Below are 20,717 nucleotides of genomic sequence, written 5' to 3' on the forward strand. Positions count from 1 at the left end.
ACAATACAAGATGTCCTCAGGTAAGTCTGAGAGGTCCAAGACAGCCTGGTGCTCAGAGCACCACAGACGCCACCAAAGGAGCCCCAAGGTTGGCAATGTCCATACTGAGTTCCAATAGGAAGCGCACATGGGACTTCCCTGGCGGTGCAGGGGTTAAGAATCCGCGCTGTCAGTGCAGGGGGTGCGGGTTCAATCCCTGGTCAGGGAACTAAGATCCCTCATGCCACGCAGCACGGTCAAAAAAATTTAAAAAAAAAACCCAAACTGTATGCATGGCTGAATAGGTCTCTGGAACCTCCTGGTCCTGGACTGAAGTCTAGAGAAGGGCCCAGATGGTGCCAGGCATGAGTGGTTTCCAGCACATTACTCTGGGACCATGAAGCTTGGAGTGAAGTGAGCAACGGTGGTTGGGTGTGCAGGTCAGAGCCTGCCAGGGGGCCCTTTTAAAGCCCCCATCCAGTGTTTATCAGGTACCTCTAGGCATGGCCACTAGAGGCTTGGAGGGGCCTGTATTAGGAGCTAGGAGAACCTCCAAACAAGAGATAGGCTTGTCCTGGGACTTCCCTGGTGGTCCAGTGGCTAAGACTCGGTGCTTCCACTTCAGGGGCGGCGGGTTCGATCCCTGGTCAGGGAACCAAGATCCCGCATGCCAAAAAGAAAAAAAGAGATGGGCTTGTCCTGAGACTGCAGGAGCCACACTTGGCCCACTCAGAAGCCGGGCACCATCATCTCTGATCCCTTTTCCAGCCTACATAGGTACGATGACACCAGTACCCGGGGACACTTCCTCCAACCCAGCTGTCTTCTTCCACGTCACATCCCTTCTCCTGTAGCTTGGGTTCCACAGCTTGTTATGTCAGTAACACTCACCCCTCTCTCTGTTATTCAACCCCCAGGTGAAGCCTTTCTCCATCTTCTTACTTTTACCTGAAAGCTGCTGGGGCAAGGCAGTTAATATGAGAGAAGGCTCTATCGACCTGAAATAGATCCTCAGTACAATTTGGAAATTCTACCACATTTTTCCTTTCCGCATTCAGACCTTTCTCACTCTCCTCACACCTCTGTCTGCAAGTTCCCCTCACTCTTTACCGCAGCCTCAGGTAAACCCATGGCCAAGCATTTTAGACCCCCTCCAGCCTTTTCAGAACCTCACAAGATGAATCACATCCTCTTTCTCCTGTATATTCAGTCTCTTTTTGTCAACTGGATCTTCCTCTCTGACACTGAAACATGTTTAAGTTTCTCCCACCTTAAAAAACCAACCACAAAAAAGTCTTCCCTCAATCTACACCCACCTTCAGCTCCTACCCACAGCTTCAACAGCCCCCTAAGCCCCAGTGACATCTTCAACAGCCCCCTAAGCCCCAGTGACATCTCCCAGTGACAGCTTCAACAGCCCCCTAAGCCCAAGCTCCAGACCTCCAGCCCCAACTGCCTACTTGGTGCCTCTTCTTTGATGTCATGTTCACAACGGCACTCATGGCCTTCTTCCTGTCTTCCTCCCTTCCAAATGTGGTCTTCAGGAGCTTCCCAGCACTGTGTGTCACCACTCCAATGGCTCATCCCAGAGACTCAGGAGAGATTTAGGATTCCCTCCTCTTTCCAACCCTCCATGTCTAGTTCAACCACTGACTTTATTCCCCACTGCCACTACCATAGTCTGTGAATGGCTTTCAAAATGAGATTCACACAGCTACTAATGTAAGAAGGCAATCTATTGGGGTAGAGGAAGAAAATATTAGAATTTAAGACTTATCTTTTAAAATTCTTTTAATGTATGTTCCATTATGTAAATAGTATATTAGTAGTGTAGTACATATAATTTATAAGTAAAATAAATCTGGACGATATTCAAACATTTTTCCTGATAGATGTTCAAGAACAAAAAAATGTGGAGGTCCTGGTTTACATCGGGATCATCTTTTGCTTGGACAACTGAAATAGACTACTAACCAATCTCTACATCCATCTATCTATCTATCATGGTAAAATATACATAAAATTTACCGTTTTAACCAATTTCTTTTTTTGGCAGCATTAGGTCCTCATTGCTGCTCAGGGGCTTTCTCTAGTTGCGGCAAGCAGGGGCTACTCTTCGTTGTGGTGCGTGGTCTTCTCATCGCGGTGGCTTCTCTCGTTGCAGAGCACAGGCTCTAGGCGCACAGGCTTCAGTAGTTGTGGCGCACGGGCTCTAGAGCGCAGGCTCAGTAGTCGTGGCCCACGGGCTTAGTTGCTCCACGGCATGTGGGATCTTCCTGGACCAGGGCTCAAACCCGTGTCCCCTGCATTGGCAGGCGGATTCTTAACCACTGCGCCACCAGGGAAGTCCCCCATTTTAACCATTTTTAAGTGTACAGTTTTGTGGCATTAAGTACATTCACATTGTTGTGCAATCATCACCACATCCATCTCCAGAACTTTTTCATCTTTCCAACCCAAAATTCTGTACCCATTAATTACAAACTCCCCATGCGCCCCTCCTCCCAGTCCCTGGAAACTACCATTCTACTTTGTCTCTGTGAACTTGACTACTCTAGGTACTTCATATAAGTGGAATTATAGAATATATCTTTCTGTGACTGGCTTCTTTCACTTAGTGTAATGTCTTCACGGTTCATCCATTTGTAGCATGTGTCAGAATTCCCTTCCTTTTTAAGGCTGAATATATTCCTTTGTATGGATATACCACATTTTGTTTATCCATTCATATATCGATGGACACTTGGGTTGCTTCCACTTTTTTGACTTTTATGCGTAATGCTGCTATGAACATGGGCATACAAGTCTACATCCACTCTTGCCTCTCCTCTCTAGTCCTTCTCCACAATGTAGCCCAAGTAATCCCTTTAAACCCACAAGTATGGTAAAATCACCCCTTGCTATCAGGTAAGACTTTCTCACTACCTTCGTTTCTTGAACACAAAGCCACCAAAGACACCTGCTGTTACTTCTGCCATAATGTCCTTTCCTCCCTGCTTCTTCAGCTTTTTCTTTTCCCCACTCCTCTCCCTCTTAGGACCTCAACTCCTGCTCTTTTCCTGAGCGAAGAATTCCCTGATAACCCTCCTTCACTAGGTCAAGGGACGCTCTCCCTCCCTCTTCCACTTTCCCCTCCTACCGCTTGTCGCAATTGGCACTATACCATCAAGCGCATTTATAACAATGATTGTTTCCATCACTAGAGAATAAACGTATGAGGGAGAGGGCATTATCCAGTTCCTACAGCTCCTGCGAGGACCTGGCATCTAGTAAGTGCTCAATTCTTCAGTAATTAATTTTCATAATAAGTCTGTGAGGACACAGCTGACCCCTCCCGCCCGGAGGCTAAGTCACAGTGGAGAACCAGGGTGGCCCTGCGGACTCTGGCCACCGGTCCTCAACCCCCGCCCTGGCTGTCCCATTTGGAGGTCCTCCGTCCCTAGGCAAGGGGGCGCAGGGCCCTCCCCGCCCCGCTCGCGCAGGGAATGGTTGGGGACCGCTCCTAGCCGCTTGGTCTGCAGCCACCCGGCGTCCGCCTGGGGCGGGGGCGGGGCCTGCCCGGAGACGTCACTTCCGGTGTACACAGCCGGTTCGGGCGGTGAGCTGGGGGCTGGAGCGCGTCGCAGGTGAGGAGCGGGCGCAAGCCAGTGCTGCCTGGCGCAGGCGGGCGGGCTCAGGGGGTGGTGGGTGGGTGGTGGGCCGCGGCCGGGGCTGGCGACTGGACGAGCTCGCGGGGCGCCGCTCCGCTTGGGGCCGCAGGGCTCAGGGCCGTCGGCTCCCGCCCCTTGCCCGTCCGCTGTGGAGGACGCCGGGCTCTGGGAGCGCTGGCTGACCGGACGGAAGCCTGGAGGGGCCTCTTGGCTCGTGCCTGAGACCGGGGGCGCGGCGGGGACCCCGCGGAAGGGCGGGGGACGCTCCTTGGGCCGCCGGAGCCGGGGAGGTCGGGCTGGCGCCGGGACCCGCTCCCGGAAGCCCGCCGAGCAGTTAGCGGAGGGACGGCGGCCTGTGGGTCCCGGGGTCTACCGGGACTGCCTAGGGACGCGGCCCTCACGCCGCCCCGCGGCTGCCGGTGGGCTGCGCGCACCTTCCCCGCCGGGCCGGGCCCCGAGGAACATGATTTTCCGGCCCCGCTGAGTCCGCTGGCGCAGTCGGGCCAGGGGAGGTTCCGCGGGGACCGCCGGAGGGCCGGGGCTGAGGATGAAGGACCCACGGCTGAGGGGCGAACGTAGGGTCAGGGGTGTGTCTTCCTGCTCCGCGCGGTGCGAGGAAAGAAGCATGCCTGGTTGGCATGATAAGAATTTTGTTTATTCTCCTCACAAATTTTGCCAGATAAATACTCAGCTTGGAGGGGGGGTTTAATTTGAAAATAGCTTGTTTCCGCTCCTTGCCCCTATTATAAAAGCAACTCATTCTCCTTCACATTCAAGACAGCACAAAAAGTGTTGTGACAATACTTTTTAAAGTGACAGTCATCCACCAACCTACCGCTCAGTGACAGCCATTGCTAACATTTTGGTGATATCAATAAATACAGGTATTATCACTTATATGGACTTCATAATGTACCATTGTATATCATAAGTTAACCAAGCCAACATATACCAAGTTAACATGTAGATTGTTTCTAATTCGTCACAAGATAGACAGTTCTGCCAAAAGGATTTGTCTGATTGTTGTTTTGGGTTAAATTTACAAATGAGGTCAAAGGTAACATTCATTTAAAAAATACATAGTATTATTTTTCCTTTGTTGACACTTCAAAAATTATTCTCCATCCCAATATTCATAACATCCATCCATATTTGTTTCTCATTTCATGGTTTTATTTTTACTTTTAGCTGTTTTAAATTTACTTAAAATTTGGTTTTGGTTGAAGATATGAAGTTATTTTCCAAATAGGTTAATTTTCCCAACTTTACTGAAAAAACTATAATTGCTGTTTTATCATATTCTAGACCTAAAGTTCTAAGTTTGTGTTTGTAAAGGACTACTTACAGATTTGATATTTAGATTTTGTGTATGCTGTTTTATAATTCCATTCACAATATCTTTTTTAAAAATCATTTTCCTTTGCAAGTCCAGGATGTATTTCATGTTTGAGACTTTTTTCTTTTGAAGTAAAAAAAAAGTTTAGTTATTGCTGTTTCATTTGCTATCTTGCTGACAAGATAACAAACTCCATATGAAGAGTTCAGGTTTGTTGTGGCAACTTTTCAGTCTGGCATTTGAGATTCTAATCTTCCTCTATTTTTGCACACGAATACGTAGGTTAGCATTGGAGACCAAGATAGAAAAGTTCTCAGATTCCCTTGGCAAGCCTAGATTTTTCAATCTAAAATTATCTCTGGATTTTTGGAAGACGACATGTTTTAAGCATCCTCTTTAAAAATTTTTAAACAAGTTGCACATGATTCTGCTGAAAATTTTACTAAGTGTTTATTCTGTTGAAAACCCGAAGCCTAATACACCAGCAGCTTTTTGTCAAGCGAGTCTAACAAGTCTATAGGAAAATGATTGTTTCTGAGAGTTAGTGGACTGGGGCATCACATGAGTTGAGTGTCCACTGTCTCCTTTTCCCTCCTGTGACTTTCTGCTTAGTGGAAAATGATGACCTTCCAAGGTGGAGAGAGAATGTTGGTTTGAATAAGGAATTGCTTTTTTGGAGTTACAGAAAAAGCAGGATGCCATTTTCTCTTAGTTCTAAGTTCACCAAGAGCCTGAATGTTTCAGGGGTTGTGCTTCAAATGTCTTTATCCATAATGAAACTGTCCTCCTGAGGGTCCTCTGATTGATAGATGCAGTGGCTGCTGCTTTCTCATTTCCCTTGACCTTGACCATAAGTATTTGGCATGGTGAGCCACACTTTCTTGCTGTTGTGCATCTCCTCTTGGTTGGCCTTCTTGACTTAAGCTATTGTGATCATTAGCTTAACTTTGTGACTGTGCTTTTTCACTTGTCTTTGCTGCTTCTCTTCTTCCCACATCTGCCTGGAAGCATTTTCTAAGGCCCAGCTTAATATCTCTACCTCTTTCCCCCAATGCATGCTCCTTCCCACTTGTCCAGCATGTGACTTCTAGGTAGAGACCCATTTCACCCCCTCATCCTCTTTCCAGTCGGTGACCCCAGCTCAGACTTTGATGCAAGTAATTTCTTTCTCTTCCTCTAACTGACCCCTGGACATGTTTCTGAGGCCATACTTTCTGCAGGTGATCATTGCTTCCCAAGGTGGCCTGTCCTTCATGACTCTAAAGTTCTTACCAGCTGACTTACCACAACTCTTCTTCCTTCTTTTTTTTGGCTGTGCCATGCGGCATGCAGGATCTTAGTTCCCCAACCAGGGATTGAACCCCCGCCCCCTGCAGTGGAAGCGAGGAGTCTTAACCACTGGACCGCCAGGGAATTCCCTCTTCTTCCTTCTTGATTTGGGTTCTATTGCCATTTGCTTTCTATTCCTACAATTTGATTTAAACTTGTACCTTTGCTCTGAGGGACTTCAGACATAATTTGATCCCACCCTGGATTAGAAAAATGAGACCCAATGAATTTAGTCATGAATTTAGTTATCTCACATTTCTGCAGTATTTACAGTATAGGCCAGTTACTGTACTGGAGGATTGGAATACAGAGCTGGAAGGCACAGCCTAGGAAAGAAAACCAAATAAGCAGTTGCCATCAAGTATCATAAGTGCCTAGAAGCAGGAGACAGGTTTTAGAGATCTTGCCTGTCTTGTTCACTGCTGCTATCTCCAGGGCCTAGAACGCAGTGTTTGGGGAACAATTAAGTATTTGTTGAATGAATCAATGATCATCTGAGAATGAAATCAGAATAAATGTCAAATCAGCTATCTGTAGAATAGATACAAGCCAAGAGACATTTTGTAAATGTAGTTTTGAGAATTTCAGGGAAAACTTTTAAGTTCAACCAAAATGACCCAGCTATAACCCTAGGAAGGCATGATTGGAATGTGTTTGTGGCCAGATGCTTAATTTTGTATCCTCAGAAGAAAGATTTTGATTCTAGAAGGAGAGGGTTGGGATGATGTCTATGGAAATTGGGGTGGTGGGTCCAAGAGAAGAATTGGGTGATGTGTCTGTAGTACCTTCTGGGGACCTGGGCCAGAGGAGCTCTGTGCAGTCCTTCACTGGGCCTTTGCTCTTCCAGACAGATGGGTGCATCTCTGTTGATGCCTCTGGTGGAGAGAATCTTTCCTTTGCTTTGCTTCCATGATCCTAATGCCCTTTGATTAGAACATGGTTTCACATGGAGATTTCCTGTCGAGAGTGGTCTGCATCCAGACTCCTGGGTCAGATCCTGGACTTGAGTTGCTGGCTAACCTCTCTGGTTCCCCATCCGAGGAATGGGGATAATAGTAGCACCTTCCTCTTTGCTGCCTGGCCCCCGGTAAGAGCTCAATAGGTGTTAGCTCTCATCATTATTTATAAACTTTGTGACTGGCCTTCTGGTTAATACATCATTCACCTTTTGAGCTTAGATAGCCTGAATCAGTCCCCCTGAACCTACTTGCTCCTGGGTGCACTGGGAACCAGAGCTGAGAACCAGAAGGTGGGAAGTCATGACAGATAGGCTCTTCCCAAACTGCTTGTTCAGAGAATCCAGCTGCAGTTGTTAGGGAAGACTGTCAGGTGAAGGCTGTGCTTGAGCTGAGTACTGTGGGAATTGGTGAGTCCAGCACCACAGGAAGGGGAGAGGACTTTTAGGCAGGGCCACGATGGCTGTAAAGGTATAGAGCTGAGCAAGTTTGAGGTATGTGAGTTGCAGGAGATTTAGGCTGAAGGGTGGATAGATATGAATAGGGGAGTAGAGGGAAATGAGATTGGAAAGTGGGGCCAGCTTTTGAAGATATAATTAATAACAGTCTCTAACTTACTGGGCATAACAGTGTGTCAGGTGCTATGTTCATCCCTTCGACTCACTGTGCTAGCCAGGTTTGGTGTGAAGTGCTTTGTGTATAATACCTTGTTTGGTCCTCATAACAACCCTCTGATGTAGCTATTTACTATTATAAGAGAAATGACATGTTGGATGTCTCCTCAGTTCAGCCTGCACATTGCTACAGGGCTAACCCTTGACATCTGCTGTACGTTTAAAAGCCTTTTGTGACTTCTGTTTCCTGATGAAGTCCAAGCCCACCAAGATTCTCTGACTTCATGAAATCATCTTTAAAGTGTGAAAATATGTGTCTTACAACTGAATAAAAGCAGCATAGGTGCAGATATGCATCAAACTCAGAGAAATATCATTTCAATGAAAAAGGCAAGATGCAAGACAATGTGTATATGTGCCCATTTGTGTAAAAAAAAAAGAGAGGGGGGATACACATGAAATAGGTTTCTAAGTGCAGAAAAACAATTCTCGAATGATAGAAAAGAAAGAGTGATTGCCTTTGGGATGAGGCCCCAGAAATCTAGGCTGTTAGACTGACCTGGCTTTTTCTTGCATACTCTTTTGTACAATACGAATTTTTTCCACTGTGTATGTGTATTTTCAATGAAAAAGTAATAGGAATTAAAATCTAAATGTCTGCTATATACATAGCAGTCACTTAGAGACGGAATGTAGCATAGAGTTTAAGGGCAAGGACTATATCCAGACTGCTTGGGCTCAAGTCCTGCCTCTACCACTTAACTAGTCACTAACCTCTAAATCATATAGCCTCTCTTTACCTCAATTTACCCTGTCTGAAAATGGGTGAAGTAACAGTACCTGCCTCCTGGGGTTATAGTGAGGCTTAAGGGAGTTAATATTTGTGAAGTCCTTAGAACAGTTCCTGGCAGGTGTGGGTTTTTGTTGGTGGTGGTAGTGTTATGGCCCTGTGTTTTACACCAAAGTGAATGTGAAGATGTGTCCAATCTCTCTGTGTGCTTACAATTCATCTGGAAAGGGAAGACACACAGAGCTAATGATGAGTAATGGCAGTGGAGGCTGCAGGAGCTCAGGAAAGGCTCCATAGGAACTAAAGGGGCCTAAGATGGTGTCATCGAAACAGTGGATCTTAAATATGGGTAACTTCTAGAAAAAGTGAAAGGAGAGAAAAGGATGCAAAGAGGCTTGTTCCAGGTGTGATGTGTGTCCCAGATGGGCTGAGGCAGAGAAATGAGACGGGAAAGCTCCTTGAGGGAGCCTGAAAGTGGAATATGTCGTGCCATGGCAGGTCATTGTTAGCCGGCAGAGTTTTTCTTAGCATATATAAAATGATGGGATTTATAGCGATGAGAGTTTAGGCTTGATGAAATGTGCTAGCTCTACCTTGAACTTTCAAGTGATTGTGAGATGTTCCTGTGTAATTTTTTTTTTCTTTTTTTTGTGTGTGTTTTTGTTTCTGTTTTTGTTTTTTTTTTGCCGTACGCGGGCCTCTCACTGTTGTGGCCTCTCCCGTTGCAGAGCATAGGCTCCGGATGGCGCAGGCTCAGCGGCCATGGCTCATGGGCCTAGCCACTCCGCGGCATGTGGGATCTTCCCGGACCGGGGCACGAACCTGTGTCCCCTGCATCGGCAGGCAGACTCTCAACCACTGCGCCACCAGGGAAGCCCCTTGTGTAATTTTTTTAATGAACCCCTTCATATAGGCCATGTGGGTTACTTGCAGGTTGGTGCTTATAGTCAGTGCTGCCAGTGGGCATCCTGGATGCAGGCCTCTACATTTACTGAATCTATTTCTGGGTTCATTCCTAGATGGTATTGCTTTTTTTTTTTAGCCATTTTGACTATATTCCTGTGTCTAGGCCACTGTCAGATACGTGCTTTTCCAGATTGGTAGTTGCAAAGAATCATAATGTGAAAGTTTTTAAGTGTGGAATTAGAGCTAGATATTACCTAAAAAAAATCAAATTTTCTTATTGAAAATGATTTTGGGATTAGGTGCTAGTGAGATGGTCGTATGACTGGGGAACCTGGGAATACCTGAGTCTTCCCCTACCCTACTCCCAGGTCCCAGAGGGGGATATATGTGCCTGAGAACAGGTAGAGGAAGGCTGGCTTGGCTCCCAGACTTGAGTGCTGTAGGCTGGTAACCTAGGCAGGGAGAGGTGAAAGTGGTTCCTCTCACCAGCTCACAAGGACCTGTCTTGTCTCTGGGTCTCCAGGTAGGAAAGGATGTACCGTGCCTGTCCTTGTCCTTAAGTCACTTTGTAATGTGCTTTGTAAAGCAAGGTGATTCATTCCTTAGCACTGTCCGTGTTCTTTTTCTAGTTTGGGGCTGCAAGAGGGAGTGGTAGGCAGGGAAATGGGAGGAGCCATGACCTCCTTCCCGTCTTGAGAACACAGGGCAGCACTCCTTTTAGTTTGTTGCCAGGACTTTGGGAGTTGGGGCCAGGGCTGCAAGAAGGTAAGAAATATTTTTGAAAGTTGTTGTAACTGTGTGGTATTTGGGGTGGGGGTGGGGAGAGGGAGTTAGTATTTTTACTGCTAGTAGGCCAGAATGAAGAATTTTTAAAAAAGATAAAATGCCGCCTTCTGACTGGTTCCTGGCCTGTTTCAGAGCAGTAGTTCCATTTATTGAGTGCTGTCCTTTATGGATTTAATCCTCACCGCAGTACTGAAGAAACTGAGGCACAAGAGTTCAGGTAACTTGCCTGAGGTCATAGAGTGATTAAGTGCCGTTCATTCGACTGATGGTTACTGAGAGCAGGATTTCATATCTAGGGTCAATCTGTCTCCCAAACCCATACCCATAACTACTGCATAACCTCTCAGCATTGAGAGATTTCATCTTACCCACAAGGTAGGAACATGAGCCACTGCAGGCCTGCTCTCTAGGGCTGTCTTCCCTGCCTCAGGAAGCGGTGGGAGGTAGGGGTGAGATGGGCAGGAGGCTCCTTGAATGTCCTCATTGCTAAATATTTGACCTGCTGAAATGTTTGTGGAGAAGAATGAGCTCCCTAGCTGTAACTCGGATTTGCTGTTCTTTTTGAGAGATGGAAAGGCTTGCTGGGTGTGCAAAATTGGAGTCAGTGTTCCCAGCCTGGAGGAAGGAGCTTCTATAATATCCACTGATGAAATTTTTCATGGGTACCTTAAATTTTCAGAAATGGTCCTGAATCTGAAGTGTATTTATCTAAAGTTTATATAGTTCCTCTCTGTAGTAAGAGAAATAATTTCCATATTATGTTTTGATTTACCTGTTTGTGTATAAGCTTCTTGATAAATACTTGTTTTTCCCCATTTGAGGTTAGTTTTGGATAGGTTCCACAGTGCAAGTTGTTAAGAATGAGTAACACTATACAACTTTGAGTTCTTAAATAACTTTCTAATGGATACATTAGTTTTCACTAGTTCAACATGCTTTTTTTACAAGTTTGGAAACTTTTTGGATAATTGAGCTAAAACTAGGCTTAAACAGAGCTGAGTAGATCAAGGCCTTATCATGCTGTAATAAACTGCAAAAATAAATAAATAAAAAATAAACTGCAGGTTTTTAATAGGTGTAGATTAAAAAAATTTTTTTAACAAATTGGATTTGAAAAATTAATGTTTTGTGATTTTTACTTTAAAGTAATGATTTACTTTAAAGTAAGTTATTCTAACTCCTTGATTTATACTCGAATTTCCTTCAGCAGCACAGTTTATCACAAACGTTTTCGTAGTGCTTGGGTGCATTTTGATATGCAAATTTTTAAATTATCATTATTATTATTTTTGGCTGTGCCACTCGCATGTGGGGTCTTAGTTCCCTGATCAGAGATCCAACCCACGTCCCCTGCATTGGAAGCAAGGAGTCTTAACCACTGGACCACCAGGGAAGGCCCTGATATGCAAATTTTTATTGGTCTGAGACCATTTCAATTTACAGATGTAAACTTTGTTTCACCTGAGTAAACTTTTTCAGATGTTTAGGAGCCAACTTTGTTCACCTTTTGGCGGTGCATGGTAGTTGCTTGTAGATGAACCTTTTCTTGGCAAGGCTCTGACCACCACCACCCCCCTTTTTCCTTTTCTTTTGAAGATTTCTGTTTAACAAATATTTTTTTGGCTTAGAGTGTTTCTCAAATAAAATTCAAAAGTTCTTATATTTAATTTGTTGTTTTTTTTTGTTTTGTTTTTGTTTTTTTGGTTTTTTTTTTTTTTTGGCCACACTGCTCAGCTTGCAGGATCTTAGTTCCCTGACCAGGAATCGAACCGGCACCCTTGGCAATGAAAGCACAGAGTCCTAACCACTGGACCGCCAGGGAATTCCCTGGCCTATTTTGTTTTTAACCTGTGTTATTTTGAAACTAAATTTCAACTCTGTTGACTTTGTGGTTAGAAAATTTATTTCTTCTGCTTAACTGAAATTATCAGTTATTTGTAGATTACCAGATATAAAAGCTCTTCAAATCTGCTGATGACAACTTGCTTTGTTTTTATAGAGGAGTGTCATATTTTGTGATGATAAATTGTTTTAGAGCAAGTGTCAGTACAAGGGGCAGTCAGGTGTCAGTCACCACGTGGGAGCACTTGGTTCCTCCATTAGACCAGAAGCTCCTTGACGTCAGCACTGTTAACCTCTGCATCCTGGGTGCCTGGAGCATTCAGGCACGATTTACAGGGTTGAGCCATGCCTGTGGGCACAGGTGTAGAAGCATCTTTATTTTAACTATGATAGATTCCAGCTATGATTAGAATTTTTTAGAATTCTATGAATAGAATTTTTATTTAGTAGGGTTTTTTCTATCTACTTGAGTTTTCATACCTCAGTATAGGAAAGCATGGGCTTCAGATTTTGTCAACCAGTCAGTTATTTAGTAATTTTCCTTTTGTTTTGTTTTAATAGCAGTTTTAGTAGCCACTTCTTGACTAGGAAAAATGTAGTTTAATCTTGACTTCCTTAAAACTTTTTCATTGACATTTTTTTACTCTGATAGAACTTTAATGTTTCAGGAATTGTTGCATGATTCTTTAAATTAAAATGCGTTAGTGTTCCTTGAAAATTTTCTATATAAACTAGTGTCCAGTTTTGAACATAGTTTTCTTTGGGAGCAGTCTCCTGGGCACAGAAGTAGTCTGGGCTTGGTGGACCCAGAAGTGTCACTTCCTTTCCTCTGGCCTTGGCTCTCCATGCCTCCCTTTCCGTTTTGATGTTTTAATGATACCCTCCCTGCTCAGTGATTTGTGTTCAGGAAGCTAGGCAGTGATTACTTTTGTTTCTGCTTTGTGAATTTCTCCCCCCACTTCCTATTTTTACTGAGCAACTACAGGAAGTGAGGCGGCTCCTGGCTGGCTGCTGCTAAGCTCTGATGTTAGGTGGCAGAGGACAAGGCCTTAGGGCCTAAGCCATTCAAAGCATTTTACACCTTTGACTTTGCACTGCCTCCTTCTTCAGGAATCGTAGGAACACGCTCTTATGATTGGGTGATTGGGTTGAGATGACCACGTGTCCTTGTCAGCCTGGGGTTGGGGGGAATTGGGTGCCGCTCAGCTGGAGGGCAGAGCTTTTGTGAGGTAGATGAGAGGTTGTTCTAGCAGTAACAATAGAACATAGTGGCGCTGTGGAGAAGTAGCTGTTGTGGGTGGACAGTGTGGCAGGAACAAAAGGTGGGTTGAAGAGACCTGTTGCAAGTAAGGCTGGAGAGGTGATTCTGGATTTGGGCGGGCCTGGACTGGCAGGCTTGGCGTGTGAAGTGAGCAGCCCATCTGCTCTCTGAGGTCTTTGACGAGGCCTCGGCCTCTATGGTGCTCGCCTTCCTCCCAACTCACGGCATTTGTTTTTTCAACCAGGTATTTAGCATTTACCTGCCTCTTTTCCAGTGATACCTCAAATGGACCTGTTGTAGCTTAACTTACGGGGAAAGTTTGTATCATCTTCCCAGAAAGAAGTAACTTTTTTATGTATTAGGTACTTGAATATAGAAGGAACTTGTTTAGCAGAGTTGCTCAATAGCACTACTATCGACATTTTGGGTGGATAATTGTTTGTCTTTAGGTGGACAGGGGGGTTGTCCTGTGCATTGCAGGATATTTAGCAACATTCCTGGCCTTGCCCACTAGCACCCTCCCAGTTGTGACAACCAAAAAATGTTTCCAGACATTGCTAAATGTCCCCTGGGCAGATGTCTGTGTGTGTGTGTGTGTGTGTGTGTGTGTGTGTGTGTGTGTGTGTGTGTAATCATCTTCACTTGTTGAGAGCCACTGTGTTAAAAGATTGAATGCTGACTTACTAATTTTGTGAAATGGAATAAAATAGAATGGTTTCTTGGGATTGGAGCTATTTATTAGTTTCTATTCCAGTATCTGACATTCTCATACATTTTTAGCATGCTACTTAGATTTTGCTATTGTCTATCTATTATGCTTTCATTGAAAGATCTGGGACCTGAGCATCTGGAAGCTTGGCTTTTGGTCTTCATAGAAGATATTCTCTCTTGGCCTTACATGCTTGCTCCTGAAGGCTAGTTCTTTGGAAGCTGAACAGTGCTGGCATAAAGGAGAGAGCAAGAGGCATTTAGGATGTAACAGTAACAATAGCCAACATTTATGCAGCAGTTGCAATAGCCCAGGTGAGACCAGGTGAACAGGATTGAACCATGAACTGTGGTGAACAGGATTAGCAGGACTGAATGTAAGGGATTGTAAGGAAAGGGAACAGGATAGGGACCATCTGGGATAATATCTTACGTTTAGGTGCAGGGTTGGTAGTGCCTTTAACCAAGGCAGTAAATGCAGGAGGAAGACCGGGGAATGGAAGGATGACTAACATTTGAAGTCCCAGGAGAGAGGGGTCTTGACTGGAGAGGTGAATTTGGGTCATTAGCAATGCATATGGCTATGATCTCCTAAAGAGAGACCACTTTCCTTTCTTTTCATTGCTTCAGCTCAACTTCCTGCCAATTCCTGCCAAGAATCCTACAGCTTGAAACCATCTCCTAAGGGTAATAAACAGAATGTCCTGGTCTAGATCATTGATGGAGGTGGAATAATGCAGTGATGGAGACCTCCCCTGCTAGTGGCAGACTCCCAGGCCCCAAACCCAGCTCTGTTGGGGACTACTACCTTACCCGTGTGGCAGGAACTTGAAGAACTCACTCAAGCTCTTTAACTGCCTCACAGGATCCTTGTGAGCATTAAATTAGGTAACAGATGTAAGGTGCATAGCACAGTGCCTGGCACTCAGTACCCGTTCAGTTAATGTCAGTTGTTTTTATTTTACAGTTCTAGTGAGCATTAAATGAGATTATGTATCCAAAGCTCCAGGTATAATGCTTGACACATTGTAGTCACTTAATGAATGGTAGTTTTGTTGAGAAGTACTTGCGTGAACATGTCATGTCATCAGCTTTTTTTTTTTTTTTTTTTCAAAGCAGAACCTTTTATCTAGCACTTAGCTACTGCCTCTGTGGATAGCAAGACTGACCGTGTGAATGCTGTATAGAAATAACCATCAAATAAATACTGAGGATGAACTAATCATTCAACAGCCATCTGTGCTTGGCACTCTCTGATATCTTGAATGAGCTCGGTGATCTTGGTGGTTGGAGGTGGCAGAGAAGCACAGGGGAAACTGGCAGTTGTGATGCAGTACGTTACAATACAACAAAGACAGTGCTAAGATAGGGCTAAAGACAGGCTGTTATGGTTGCACACAGAGGTGCTTCTACCTCAGTCTTTGTCAAGGTGGCTTCCCAGAGGAGCTGACATCTCAGTTAGACATCCAGGAGGAGTGAGAGTAAGCCAGGAGAGCTTTCCATGCAGAGGGAGCTGAATGTGTAGGTGGTGAGAAGAAAGATGGCACAAGCAAGAACTAGGCAGAAATGGGATGAGGGAGGTGGGGGGAAGTTGGGAGAAAGTTGGGAAGGTAATGGAGAGCAATAATCGATTTTAAGCAGGAGAGTGGCGTGATTAATCACACAGCAACCAGAGAGGAGCAGTCCAGGCATTTAGAAGATAACTCAGGGGCTTCCCTGGTGGCGCAGTGGTTGGGAGTCTGCCTGCCGATGCAGGGGACACGGGTTCGTGCCCCGGTCTGGGAAGATCCCACATGCCGCGGAGCGGCTGGGCCCGTGAGCCATGGCCGCTGAGCCTGCGCGTCCCGAGCCTGTGCTCCGCAACGAGAGAGGCCACAGCAGCAGTGGGAGGCCCGCGTACCAAAAAAAAAAAAAAAAAAAAAAAGAAGATAACTCAGGAGGCTCTTCTGTAATTCAGACAGGAGGTAAAGAAGGTTTGAACTTCGGATTGGCAGTGAAAATAGAAGGAAAAAGACTTGCAAGATGTTAAGGAGGCAGAAAGGATATGACTAAATGATTAATTGGATATAAAGAAGAGTAAGGAGTAGAGGATAACTCCAGGTGTCTGGCTTGTTCAGGTAGGTTAATGGTGATGCCATTCACCAAGACAGGGAAGGAATATGGAAAGACTGGGGAGAGTTGGTTTTGGACATTTGATTTGGGGACCTGTCCATTAGGTAGTTGAATATTTGGGATCTGGAGTACAAGAGAAAGATCTGGGCTAGAGAGATGGATTTGGGGATCATCCCAGTGAGAATATGTTGATCTTAGAAACAGGGCACAGCATAGAGCTCTGAGGAACCACAGCACTTCGGGTCTGTCAGATGGGGAGTGGCTCAAAGAGGCAACTAAGAACGGCCAGAGGGACAGGAAGAAAGGAAGGAGAACTAGCATCTTTTCATATCACTCTTTTTAATGTGGTAACACAAGGGGAGCCAAAAAAGTAGAGCCCTAATGAGAGAGAGAACTAAGAACTGAATCAGACATTTTCTCTTGTCTGGATAGATACTTTAAACTTGTGAATGTTGAGAATAAAAATCTTCAAAGCATTTTTTTGGAGTGCATTTCTAAATATGGCTTGTGTCATTCTGAACTGACCGAAAAAGCACCATGGAAGTGGTTGGGCTTTGAACTTCATGGGCAATAACTTTACTAACCTCCCTAATTTCCTGTAGTGTCCCCAGATTATTAAGGGTGGGTATTTAGATTTACATTGTTGTTGTCTAGAGAGGACAGAGAATTTTCTGTATTTTTTTGCTCTGAAGAAGTTGTTTATGGAGTGGTTCACCTTTATTTTTTAAATAACAGCTTTATTAAAATGTAAGTCACACACCATACAGTTCACCTATTTAAAGTGTATAATTCAGTGATTTTTAATGTATTCGTAGAGTTATGTAACTAGCACCAGAATTTCAGAACATTTTCATCACTCCAAAAAGAAACCCTGTACCCATTAGCAGTCATTCCTCATTCTTCCCATTTGCCCCAGCCATAGGCAACCATTAATTTTTCTGTTTCAGTGGATTTGCCTATTCTGGACATTGCATGTTAATGGGATCATACAATACGTGAACTTTGTGTCTGGCTTCTTTTTTTTTTTTTGCGGTATGCGGGCCTCTCACTGTTGTGGCCTCTCCCGTTGCGGAGCACAGGGCTCCGGACGCGCAGGCTCAGCGGCCATGGCTCATGGGCCTAGCCGCTCCGCGGCACGTGGGATCTTCCCGGACCAGGGCACGAACCCGTGTCCCCTGCATCGGCAGGCGGACTCTCAGCCACTGCACCACCAGGGAAGCCCTGTGTCTGGCTTCTTTCACTTGGCATAATGTTGTTTTCAAGGCTCATCCGTGTTGTTGTGTGTATCAGTACTTCATCCATTGTTTTGGCCCTGCAGCACAGCTTGTAGGATCTTAGTTACCCAACCAGGTATTGAATCCAGGCCCTGGCAGTGAAAGTGCCGAGTTCTAACCACTGGACCACCAGGGAATTCCCGTACTTCATTCCATTTATAATTGAAGAATATTATTCCATTGTATGGCTATACCACTAAGTTGTTAGACGTTTGGGTTGTTTCCACTTTTTTTTTTTTTTTTTTTTTTTTTTTTTTTTGCGATACGCGGGCCTCTCACTGTTGTGGCCTCTCCCGTTGCGGAGCACAGGCTCCGGACGCGCAGGCTCAGCGGCCATGGCTCACGGGCCTAGCCGCTCCTCGGCATGTGGGATCTTCCTGGACCGGGGCACGAACCCGTGTCCCCTGCATCGGCAGGCAGACTCTCAACCACTGCGCTACCAGGGAAGCCCTCCACTTTTTTACTATTATGAATAGTATTGCTCTGGACTTTCATGTACAGGTTTTTGTGTAGACATGTCTTTTATTTTTCTTGGATATATACATAGTTGTGGAATCGTTTGGTCATATGATAATTCTACATTTAACCTTTTTAAAAATTAATTTTATTTTTTTATTTTTGACTGCGTTGGGTCTTTGTTGCTGCGCGCGGGCTTTCTCTAGTTGTGGAGAGTGGTAGCTACTCTTGCTGTGGAGCATGGGCTCTAGGCGTGCGCGCTTCAGTAGTTGTGGCTCGCGGGCTCTAGAGCGCAGACTCAGTAGTTGTGGTGCAGGGGCTTAGTTGCTCTGCGGCATGTGGGATCTTCCCGGAGCAGGGCTCGAACCCGTGTCCCCTGCGTGGGCAGGCAGATTTTTAACCACTGTGCCACCAGGGAAGCCCTACATTTAACCTTTTGAGGTACTGCCAGACTGTTTTCCAAAGTATTTGCACCCTTTTACATTCCCACAGATTCTAATTTCTCCACATTCTTGCCAACATTTGTTATTGTCTGTCTGTCTTTTTTTTTTTCGGTACGCGGGCCTCTCACTGCTGTGGCCTCTCCCGTTGCGGAACACAGGCTCCGGACGCGCATGCTCAGCGGCTGTGGCTCACAGGCCCAGCAGCTCTGCGGCATGTGGGATCTTCCCGGACCGGGGCATAAACCCATTTCCCCTGCATTGGCAGGTGGACTCCCAACCACTGTGCCACCAGGGAAGCCCTATTGTCTGTCTTTTTATTATAGTCATCCTAGTAGTTGTGAAGTGGTATCTCATGGCTTTGATTTGCATTTCCCTGATAGCTAATGATGTTGAGCATCTTTTCATGTGCTTATTGTCCATTTGTATATCTTCTTCAAAGGGTTCAACTATATTTGATCATCAGTTTGGGCAAGGTACATTAACTTGTAAAACCTGACACTGTGAAAGAACAGATGAACATATTTGACTAGAGAAATGAGAGAAAAGCGTGTGTGCGTGTGTGTGTGTGTGTGTGTGTGTGTGTGTGTGTGTTGAAAGATGCTGTAAACAGAAGGTAAAAGATAAAGGACAGGCTCCCCAGAAAAATAACCAGCACTCTTCACCCATATCAGGCCTGAGCTTAAGAGACAGGGTGCTTGATGATCCTGTTATTTAGCTGTGACTTTGGAAGTAGAGACCATGGTCTCCACCTTCTTCCCCACAGCACCTGTCTTAAGGCCACAGATATTGCAACCACTGCCAGGTTTCTGCAGATCTATGGCCTGACAAGTAGAGAGGTCACTTGCCACATGGATAAATATAGTTTCATTTATATTGAAGCATATATCAGAATTTCCGTCCTTTTAAGGCTGGATAATATTCCATTATGTGGTTATACCACATTTTGTTTATCCATTCATCCATTGTTGCATATTTGGCTTGTTTCAGCCTTCTTGGTATTATGAATAATGCTGCTATGAACATAGGTGTACAAATATCTGTTTGAGTCCCTGCTTTCAGTTCTTTTGTGTATATACCCAGGAGTGGAATTGCTGGATCATATGGTAATTAACTATATGTTTAATTTTTTGAGGAACTGCCATGCTGTTTTCCATAGTGACCATACCATTTTACATTTCCACCAGCAATGAACAGGGTTTCAGTTTCTCCACATCGTTGCCAACATGTTGTTTTCTGTGTGTTGATTTTTTCTTTTTATAATAGTCATATATGCATATGAAGTGGTATCTCATTGTGGTTTTGCTTTGCATTTCCCTAATGGTTGGTGATGTTGAGCATTCTTTCATGTGTTTGTTGGCCATTAGTCTATTTCTTTGGACAAATGTCTATTCAAGTCCTTTGCCCATTTGATAATTGGATTGTTTGGTTATATGTTTTTGAGTTATATGAGTTCTTTATATATTCTGGATATTAATTCCTTTTCAGATATATGGCTTACAGATATTTTCTCCCATTCTTTGGTTGTCTTTTCACTCTATCAGTTGTGTCCTTTGATGTACAGAAGTTTTAATTTTGATGAAGTAAAATTTGTCTGTTTTTTCTTTTATTGCCTTTGCTTTTGGTATCATATGCAAGAAATCATTGCCAAGTCCGAACTCATTAATTTTTATATACTTAATGAATTTTGCTCCAGAAGAGTTATTCTTTTGATTCTGAAATTCTACCATTATTGGCCATTAATATAAGAACTTATTCTTCAGGTTTACCCTGGGTCCTGTGACATGGGCTGGGTAGTATTAGATGGGTTCCCTTATTTCTGGCCTGATAAGAATTCCTGGGCTTATCTTTTTGTTTTTGACCCCATATCTAGAATCAGCCATTTCTATAAGGAATTCTCATCCTATTTGGTGGGAGGAAATAGTATTAAGGGCATTAATTGCAAATGGGATGTGAATTTAGATCTTTTCAGTAAAGTAAATGTGTACTTTTTAGAAAGAAAAGGGTAACTCATGATTCAAATTCAATAGAAGGATTACAGGATTTTTATTTCTTTGACTTTATATTTGTGTCTCTTCTCCTTTATTGACAGTAACACCAGAGAGGTACAGTCAAGACCCTGTTTTAACTTGAAAAATCCTTCTCTGTGTGGTTATGCCACCAATTTGATAAATAGTTTAGGTTCACTTGTCTTTTTTATCTTTAGGATTGTTTTATTTTTTATTTACTTTTGTTTTATAATTATATAATATATTTACATGGTTCTAAAGATAAAACT

The 20,717-nt window shown here is 44.3% G+C and overlaps 1 protein-coding gene across 6 annotated transcripts in view; it reads left to right on the forward strand.

The window, feature by feature from the left end:
• The first annotated feature begins 3,484 nt into the window (after positions 1–3,484).
• Positions 3,485–20,717, forward strand: part of GARRE1 (granule associated Rac and RHOG effector 1) — an 82,206-nt gene continuing 64,973 nt past the window's right edge. The window contains exon 1 of one of the 6 annotated variants that reach the window (XM_019940969.3): positions 3,485–3,605. The gene's annotated coding sequence lies outside the window, so the exon portion shown is untranslated. Of the gene's footprint in view, positions 3,606–10,238; positions 10,326–20,717 lie in introns of those variants that run through there. The other 5 variants (XM_073795768.1, XM_073795769.1, XM_019940971.3 and 2 more) reach the window with 5 other exon arrangements.

Source organism: Tursiops truncatus, chromosome 19 (assembly GCF_011762595.2).
Source record: "Tursiops truncatus isolate mTurTru1 chromosome 19, mTurTru1.mat.Y, whole genome shotgun sequence".
In the NCBI taxonomy this organism is placed as follows: domain Eukaryota; kingdom Metazoa; phylum Chordata; class Mammalia; order Artiodactyla; family Delphinidae; genus Tursiops; species Tursiops truncatus.